The sequence below is a fragment of the Pectinophora gossypiella genome, chromosome 16 (genome assembly GCF_024362695.1).
Source record: "Pectinophora gossypiella chromosome 16, ilPecGoss1.1, whole genome shotgun sequence".
NCBI classification, from domain to species: Eukaryota; Metazoa; Arthropoda; class Insecta; order Lepidoptera; family Gelechiidae; genus Pectinophora; species Pectinophora gossypiella.
In genome coordinates, this window is record NC_065419.1 from 3,726,913 (window position 1) to 3,736,455 (window position 9,543).

Below are 9,543 nucleotides of genomic sequence, written 5' to 3' on the forward strand. Positions count from 1 at the left end.
TATGAAAATGATTTATGATGCGGGGTGGTTGAGCGTTGGTCTCACGATCCGGAGGTCCTGGGTTCGAATCCCAGTCGGGACATATCACAAAAATCACTTTGTGATCCTAGTTTGGTTAGGACATTACGGGCTGGTCACCTGATTGTCCGAAAGTAGGACGATCCGTGCTTCGGAAGGCACGTTAAGCCGTTAGTCCCGGTTACTACTTACTGATGTAAGTAGGTATTCGTTACATGAGCCATGTCAGGGGCCTTTGGCGGCTCAATAGTAACCCTGACACCAGGGTTGATGAGGTTGGTAATCCACCTCACAACTCACACGATAGAAGAAGAAAATGCAGGTGATCGGGGCAAGGCGGTAGTTCGTAGTTAAAATACGTTGTTGAAATTATAATTATTTATTTGCCCAAGGCAAATACACGTTACATACGGGAGGTCTGACAGGAAGAAGAGAAAATAATTATATTTTTTTTCTCTTATTTTATTTTACGTTTTTGCGCGCTACACTGCAGCTGTACAAGTGTACTATATATCCCCTCCCGAAGGTTGTCTGGAAGAGATCGCTCTTAGCGATAAGGCCGCCTTTGCCCACCTTAGAATAAGTTTATCCTGTAAATGTTTTGTGAACTTGTGTGCAATAAAGTGTTTTATTATTATTATTATTAAGAAGAGAGTGAGCTACAAAAGTTGGCACAATAATAAAAAATATTTTTTTAAAGTGGTGTTGCTAACAGCGAGTGTAAGTGGTAGAGTCGGAAGAGGAAAGCCTAGGCGAACACCGCTTAAGGTGGACCCTCACTCAGCAGGGTCCACATAATACCAGCGTGTCGTGGTTTACGCAGCGGCTTGTGCTGAGTGAGACCCTTTTATTTAAGGCCATCCACCACCACCTTATTATTATTTCGACGAAGATTTTTATAGTGAAAATTTTAAATAATGTTATTGTTTTGTCTTTCTTTGCTCCCAATGTACCCCCTTTTATAATAACAAAAATCTATAAAAAAAATATTTCAGTAGCTTTCAAAGGAACCTATAGACTTGGGCTAAGACCTACTAGTAGGTATGTAAGATACCTGTGTTAGGTTACCTCGCTCTTCTATGACTATGTTTTAACAATACAGGATGTTAGGGACATCGTAACGAATACTGAGAGGGATGATTCAGACCATGATTATAAATTGATATCAAGTGGAATTTCCTGTCGGAAAATTTATGAATTCATAAGCTACTGAAATAAACATGTTTTTTTCGCGCGAAGCCGCCTGATACGGGCAGCGCAGGACCGATCGTCGTGGAGATCCTTGGGGGAGGCCTATGCCCAGCTGTGAGCGTCGTACGGCTGATGATGATGATTATAAAAGGGGGTCCTTTGGGCGACCTTATGTTAACAAGAAAGGCGCTTAAACTATAAATACTAATTGATAAAATAAGAAAGGTATGATGTAAATACGTGTATGTGTGTGTCTCTATAATATATAGTATTCTATTTTCTATTTTACAATAAACGTTCCCGGTAACGTGGCTATGGAATTTGAGAAGCAGTAGAGTTGTCGTAATTAACTGTTTCCAGGAATAGTAGTAAAAGAGACAGGGGTACAACCACCGACAGAGGGTACATACATACATATATAAATAATCTCACGCCATTTTCCACCGGGGTAACCTGAGACTATGGAATTATATTTGCTCTCAGGTTCAGGTTTGGTTCGCATACAAAATGCTCGTTAGGGCCTTTCCAACCTAAAGAGCATGCTCATGATGATGAAGAAGAGGAGAAAGCTTCTATTCCGTGTCTAACCACTAAAAGTACACACTTATAGTACGTGTCTTTTTTTACATTACAAAAGCGAGCATATATTTTTAAAGAAAATAGTCTTAAAATATTTTCAAGCGGTAGGTAAGTACAACCCTCCCACGGTTATTTTAAAAATAGCAAGTAATAAAAAGCAAATTATTTTTGAGGCGACAAAGAACTTATTAGTCGACTAACTACTTGGTTACAAAATAACTTTTGTAAAGTAAAAAAAGTAAAAAGAAAAGTAAAAGTATTTGTTATGTTATGTTATGTTTTGGTAGCGATTAAATATTTTAGCAACAATAAGCAACAATAAAACTAAATAACGGTTGCTACTTTAAGATAGCAAATATATTAAACAGGGAAAATGAAATAATAAGTGAGGTATTAAAAATATCTATCTTCCTTTAGAATATCATCATCAGCCCAATAACGTCCCCACTACTGGAGCACGGGCCTTCCCTATGGATGGATAAGAAGATCGGACCTTATACCATCACGCTGGCCCAGTGCTGATTGATGGTTATTAACGACTGCTAATGCAAGAATAGAATATATCAAATTCAAAATTTGAATTCTGAAAATATGAAGTAGGTAATGATAAAGAGTCGACTCTAATACTCGTAAAAATTCCTGCGAATTTAAAGACGAAAAATAATCCAGCTGTTCTAAAACTTAACTTGTCAGCGAATAAGAAAAAGACGGGTATAACTTAAAATAAAATTAGTAGGTGTCTGCAGGAATCGGGGCCAATACAAGACTTGATAGAAATTTTCTTCGTGCCGCGGTCAAGTTATGATGACCGGAATTCTCCAATGCGCAGAAAATGCCCTGGGCAAGTGGTTCCGCAAATGGAGAATCGAGGTAAACCCGGAGAAAAGTGCAGCAGTGTACTTCTCAAAGGGCTAATTATAACACGCCACGGTCGCGCCGTCTAATCAAAGTCATTAAGATGTTTGGCAAGCCCTTTCCTCCTAAGAAGAAGTCAAATATCTCAGCATAGTGTTAGATAGACATCTAACGTTCAAGGCCCATATCAAACGCTCCTCCTATGCTTTTTGTAATTGTTTTGTGATTTTTTTTTTATTTTTTTTTAAGTGATGTTATTGTCTTGTTTTTGTATGTGGCGTCCTTTTATAATAAACAATTTCTATTCTATTCTATCCTAAACGTATGCGTGATCGCGCCGCGTTTGTAATGGGCCGTCTTCACTGTCTCCTTAAGAAGCGTAGTAAATTATCCCTTAGGAATAAGATGAAAATCTACACGACCTGTATCCGTCCGATCATGACCTCTGCCGGGGTCATTTTGGCTCAGGTGAGTCCCTCTCAAATCAGTCGCTTACAGGTTAAACAAATTCGTTTCATCCGAAAAGCCACGGTTGGCAACCATTGCCCAATGGTTTAAATTCGCTTCAAAACATTTTTTCGATTCTGCTCCGCAGACCTCCACCCAGATCCCCTGGTAGTTGCGGCTTCCGAATACATCCCGCTTAAGCACGGTACAGAAAAGCATCGGCGCCCTGAGCCGGGATTTGCGCCCAACTGGTCACCCTCAGGTCTGTTGTCTTAAATTCTGTACCGGGAGTCCGGAATCTACAATAAGTCGAGTCAAAAAAAGACAAAAAAAAATAAGTACTTTATGAATCTTCATCTAGCTGTATATTCATACCATTTTCACCATCCAATCATTTACGGCATATTAGTGAACGTAGTTATTATGTCCTACATTGAAGCCATAACAGAGGCCTTGCGGAATCTAAGACTCCATTTAGCACAGTTTGAGAAAAGCTGAAATGATCAATGACTTTATTGTAGGTACAATAAAATTCGAAACGCTAACATCTGTGTTCAAATTATCGGCAGCCAATTCTAAATCGAGGTTTCGAATGGTTTTGGTAATAAAGGAAACATCTGTTTGGATTTCAAATTCCGAATGTTCTTATTATGAATTAAAAATAAACAAATACCTGTTCTGAAATTTTATTGAGTTTATTTTTAATTTCTCAATTTGTGAGGTAGGGTACTTATACTAAAACATTTTTTTTGCAATTAAAATTGTCTTCAAAGAAAATTATGTATAGAACAAAGTAAAAGTGGAGTGTAATAAAGAATTAAGTAACTTAAAAGTTTAATAAAAAATAGATATCCGGGTGTATGAAGTTAATTATAAGCTTTTATTAACTTTAATTACTTACTTATTCAGAAAAGTTCTTTGTCAAAGTTTTATTATCAGTTAACACTTTTTTATCACTGTCACATAAAACACTTCTTTCCCATCCGTTATTCTTTATAGTTTTTATTGTTAAAACTATTTCTTTATTTTCAAACTTTTGCAAGCACTTATTTAAAATCAATCACTGTGCGTACTATAAACAACTTAATTTTTAATAAAAAGTAATTTGTGAATAATTAAAACTTTAAAAATAAACTGCACGAATTGTCAGGAATACTTTTTGAATTTTCGAATAAAGAACGCAGCTTTCGTAGCGCGGGAGAGCGCTTTCGGAAACACGCTTGGCCGCCCGTCGCTCGCTACGGCTAGATTTCGACTGTAGTAGGCGGCAGCTTCGCGCTCAAACGCGTAGCTACATTAGCTGTTGAACATTTTACATCGCGGTTTCCATATGCCACATACTCATACAAAGTACTATTTCCTTTCTGACTTATTTACATTATGTAAACAATGTTCAATTTGCGTCCAGGTAAGAAGTTTTCTTTACCTTGGCTAACAATCATTGTAGTATTTCGGATTGTTTGAAAGCATTTTTGTGAGGAGGAGAAGTAATAAAATTCGTTCACGTGCCGTTGGGTCGGTAAAAAAAAGGGAATGTAAAAAATTAAACAATAATTGAAAATGCCCGCAACCACTGAACCTAATGCGCTTTTATTAGAATTCAATTTTGTATCATTCAGAAATTACTAATTATTGTTGTTGAATTTTGCGTCTTAATTCGTAATTTTCTTTTCATTTCTCCAAATTGATATCGAATTGGGTCAATCGGGAAAATAATTTTAATTTTATTGTTTTTCATTTGGCTGTTTTCTGCTGACTCGTACCAAAGATGGAGGAATTACTGTAGGGTACAAAAATAATATTATATTGTTTCTTTTTAATTTGATCAGTCTAATAATGGGTGGAAGGTGTGATGTGCATTGGTGTAATAAGGGTCGTCATTAATACCAAAAAAAAAGATAAAAGATACATATGTCTGTTTTCCATTAAATTAGAAGGTTATACAAAGGCAACTCCATTTATATTTTTTCGGGGAACGTAGCCGAGAAAGTCGCGCATTATACGCACTGTATTGTGATAATTAAAAAAAAATACCTTCTATTCACAATAACATTCACTTGTCTTGTTTCAAACATGCAAATCGCCGTTGGAACTCGTGATACCTAGCTACTAAGCTTATGCAAAGAGGATAAAAGATTTAAAGAGGTGTAAAGCGGCTTGTGGGTTGCGGTTTACGGGTAAAGTTTATGATTTCATAATTTATTATTTTGACATTGTATTCGACTAAATATAATTACTTATAAAAAAAATATTTTAGTAACTCACACATTAATCTATAGGCTAGGGCTAAGACCTACCTAGTAGGTATGCAAATATACCTGTGTCAGGTGGCCTCGCTCTTTTATGTCTTTTAACAAACCTTTTAACAATATAAAGTGCGTGCGTCTAATTACAATATAATAAGAAAGGCGCTTAATCTATAAATTAAATACAAGATGAAATAAGAAAGTTATAATGTAAGTGTGTGTATGTATGTATGTTGTGAGTGTGTGTGTGTGTGTGTGTGTGTGTGTGTGTGTGTGTGTGTGTGTGTGTGTGTGTGTGTGTGTGTGTGTGTGTGTGTTTGTGTGTGTGTGTTAGCCCTACAAATTATTTCTTGGGTTTAGAAGCTGCTTCCACTAACTATACACATTTGAGTGAGTGAGAGTGAGTCTATGTGGCGTGTATGTGTGTGTGTGTGTATTTTTTTTAAATAAAGACAGATTTTGTCGTGGGTTTCATTTTTTAATTATTTACCTATGGATTAGCTTTTACAACAAACTCAATATGCGATGGGAGAAAGTACTGAGGAGATAAAACTTTTAACGTAACTTATCACATAACATAAGCTAGCATAGCATAGTCGCAACTATAATTATCATAATTGGGGCAGTTAGAGGTGTATGTACCATCGTCGCAAGATGAACTAAGTACCCCTCACCGAGCTTTCTATTAAACGTCCTCCTGTATTTCTGTTTGTGTTGATAAAACTTTTAAACGTGTAAGTGATGGAACACTTCCGTGGCTAGACTCAGTGATCGCCTGTCGATAGAGGTATCTTGAAAAATAGGTATTTAATATCCCTTTCCTTGTAGTCAGCACTAGTTTTGCCAGCGATTTCCTACTTTTCTATTCCGTATACATGTATACGATAATGAAATTTGTTCTATTTGTAAATTTAAAATTAATCAAGCCACGGGCTTTATCCTAGTGCAGGAGTTACAGCTAATCTTGTAAGAATGTCGAATAACAGTTAAATATGTATCTACCAATACTATGTATGAATATGATTGTATGTAAAAGTTTTAAGTAATATTTTTTTCTGAATAAAGATATATTATTTATAGTATATGGATCTACAGCAAATACCGACACCGAGTGATTTTCATTATTAAAATTCATAAATAAGCTAAATAGAAAAGAAAAAAAGGAAACGTTTTTGTCACCTTTAGATCTGTCTTTATTTTGTTATTTTGTAATCAGAAGTTCATGATTTACCTTTGACCTAGGCAACTACCCAATTGCTGCCGACGTGCGATATTTTGTCACGTTTTCTTTAACGTCACAGGTTGCTTTTTCATACAAATCCCATATTAATTTCGTTTTGACGAAAAAAAAGTAAAAAGTAACTGATTTGATTAATTGGAAACTAGTCTATTACGGGCGGAAGGCAAGAGGGAAACCACTGCCCTATTTTTCCCTAAAAAAGTAGCATTGAAAATGCTGCACCGACAAGAGCATGGCTCTTAAATTGATGATGATGAGTCTATTACGATGAAAATTAATAAATCGATAAAGTCACTTAATTACAGTGTCGGCTTGAAACTTAGGCACGCACAAAGTTAGGTTTGCGGCCCACCATTTTAGTGACCGCTAGTCTAAATGTCGACTAGTTTCAATACCCATTAAACTACTTTTTTGTTTTTTTTTTATTTAACCAAAAAAATGTACATATAAATGGAATAATGCAGACATACCAATAAACCGTCTTGGGTTTGTCCTGGCATGCCATAAGATATCCAAAGATACTCGACTTTTAGCTGAAAGTAGCGTACCTTCGCAAATCTCAGACATTGATCTTGTTTCAAATTAATTGGAAAAGTTTGATGTCCTACGTGGCGAACTAGAGAGATAGATCTAGACAGAGAGCACTATACAGGCTGTTAGTTATCGCACCGAATACTGAGGGGGATGATTCAGACCACAATTCTGAGTTAATATCAAGTGAAATTTTGCGTTGCAAAATTCAATTTATTTTTCGTGCTTTGTTCAAATTATTTTTAATTCAAATTCAAACTCAAAAATATCTTTATTCAGTAGGTAACATATTACACTTTGAATCGTCAATTTTTACATAACGAACGTCTCATCCGCGTAAAACTACTGCAGCTTCTCACACAGGTGTGTGTAGCCGAGGAAAAGAAGCTGCAAGAAAAACTTCTTATAATATACTTTTGCGGTGAAAAATTCCACTTGATATTAACTTTGAGGAGCTCGGTGGGGCAGCGGTTAACGCGCTCGGCCTGCGATTGTTGAAGTAAAGCAACTTTCGCAAAGGCCGGTCATAGGATGGGTGACCACAAAAAAAAAGTTTTCATCTCGAGCTTCTCCGTGCTTCGGAAGGCACGTTAAGCCGTTGGTCCCGGCTGCATTAGCAGTCGTTAATAACCATCAATCCGCACTGGGCCCGCGTGATGGTTTAAGGCCCGATCTCCCTATCCATCCATAGGGAAGGCCCGTGCCCCAGCAGTGGGGACGTTAATGGGCTGATGATGATGATGATGATTAACTCAAAATAATGAGCTGAATCATCTCCCTCAGTATTCGTTACTATGTCACTTACACCCCTTACAAACACTTAAAGGTAACCACACAAGTACATACGTTTCGATGGCATTCGGATTTTTCCACCCCAGTATTTTGCCATCCGGACAGGATTTTCAGCAGTATTCACAAGCTCCTCCCGCGTCCAGGTGTCAAGGCACGCGGGGCAGGACGTTAGGTGAGTCATAGCCTGTGGCGTAACACCACACTCGCAGCTCAGGTCCGATCCGTTCAGATAACCTCACCTGCTGCCTGCGGGCTAACATGCGCACTGTGATAAAACTATCGTACGATCCATTAAATTTTGTCAAATTCGATGTTTTTTTTGCCCCTAACTTGCGTGAACGCCAATCGGAAAGTCGTTGCGGAGTTGATGCGGACAAAGGCACGGGCAACAGCTAACTTAGTGTACAATAAGTCAAATAAAAAAAACTGATTTAATTTAAAAACCTCGCTATTAAAATATTTCACAAAGGTCAAATTACGTTGTTATAAATTTTACCTCTGCTATAATTATTTTTAAAATAATTAATTTTCTAAACGCTTATCTCGCGATCCCTGTCAAAGATAAAAATGTTAATTTAAATAATATCCAGTAGGTATTATGTAAATAAGTTTACCTCACTAAGATAAGCAGACAATAGAGTTTATTAACAATTTATTTTTATAATAAAATATAGTGCGTTTCGTCCAGCTATCTAGCAGCCAATAAAATTGGTTTATTTATCGCGCAGCCAGCAGAGTTGGCCCATTTATCATGTCTCGCGCGATATGTAAGCAATATCGGAAAAGAACATAGGTACCTACAAGTACTTGTATATACTTAAAGTCCCTCGGCAATCTTGCCACCAGGGTTAATGAGGTTGGTAATCCACCTCATAACCCACACGATAGAAGAATGTTCATCAAATTATTAGATATAGAGGTATAGTATATAAGAATTTGAATTTGACAGATAATACTAAGTGTAGTTTCAATTTGTTCTCTGGTGACGTCAGTTATGTTTGTCTAAAATAAAAATCCGGTCAAGTGCGATTTCGACTCACACACCGAGGGTTCCGTACAAACTGTAAATTACAAAAGAATACATTTGTCTCCATACATCGACGTTATCAGGTCGCGATCAGTTTGCCAACAGCAAATAAGTTTGTAATCGTAAAAAAATATAAGACTTTTTTGTGTTGGTACAAGAAATTTACGACGATTTTTTCTGTTTTAAAACTTTTCTTTTAGCTTTTCATGATTCTAGGTCTAATAGGAAGTAAGTTTTGATTCCCTTACGAAACGTACGAAAATAAGTCTAAAATGGTGATTCTCTTCTATCGTGTGGGTTGTGAGGTGGATTACCAACCTCATCAACCTTGGTGTCAGGGTTACCATTGAGCCGCCAAAGGCCCCTGACATGACTAATGTAACCACTACGTACTTACATCAGTAAGTAGTAACCGGGACCAACGGCTTAACGTGCCTTCCGAAGCACGGATCGTCTTACTTTCGAACAATCAGGTGAACAGCCTGTAACTTGATGCATTAATGTAGAAATTACGTTAGATACAATAAGTAGCTACTTAAACTCTCAAAACAACTTATCAAGGAGCGCACATAAAATGCGTGTGTAATTTTATTGGTGCTAATTTTGTATACTCTGTG

The 9,543-nt window shown here is 36.9% G+C and overlaps 1 protein-coding gene across 2 annotated transcripts in view; it reads right to left on the reverse strand.

Moving 5' to 3' along the window:
* The window catches only part of LOC126373989 (neuropeptide CCHamide-1 receptor), a 198,964-nt gene extending 194,637 nt beyond the window's left edge, over window positions 1-4,327 (reverse strand). For both annotated transcript variants that reach the window (XM_050020422.1, XM_050020421.1), the window contains exon 1: window positions 3,992-4,327. The gene's annotated coding sequence lies outside the window, so the exon portion shown is untranslated. The remainder of the gene's footprint in view (window positions 1-3,991) is intronic.
* Window positions 4,328-9,543: the final 5,216 nt, after the last annotated feature.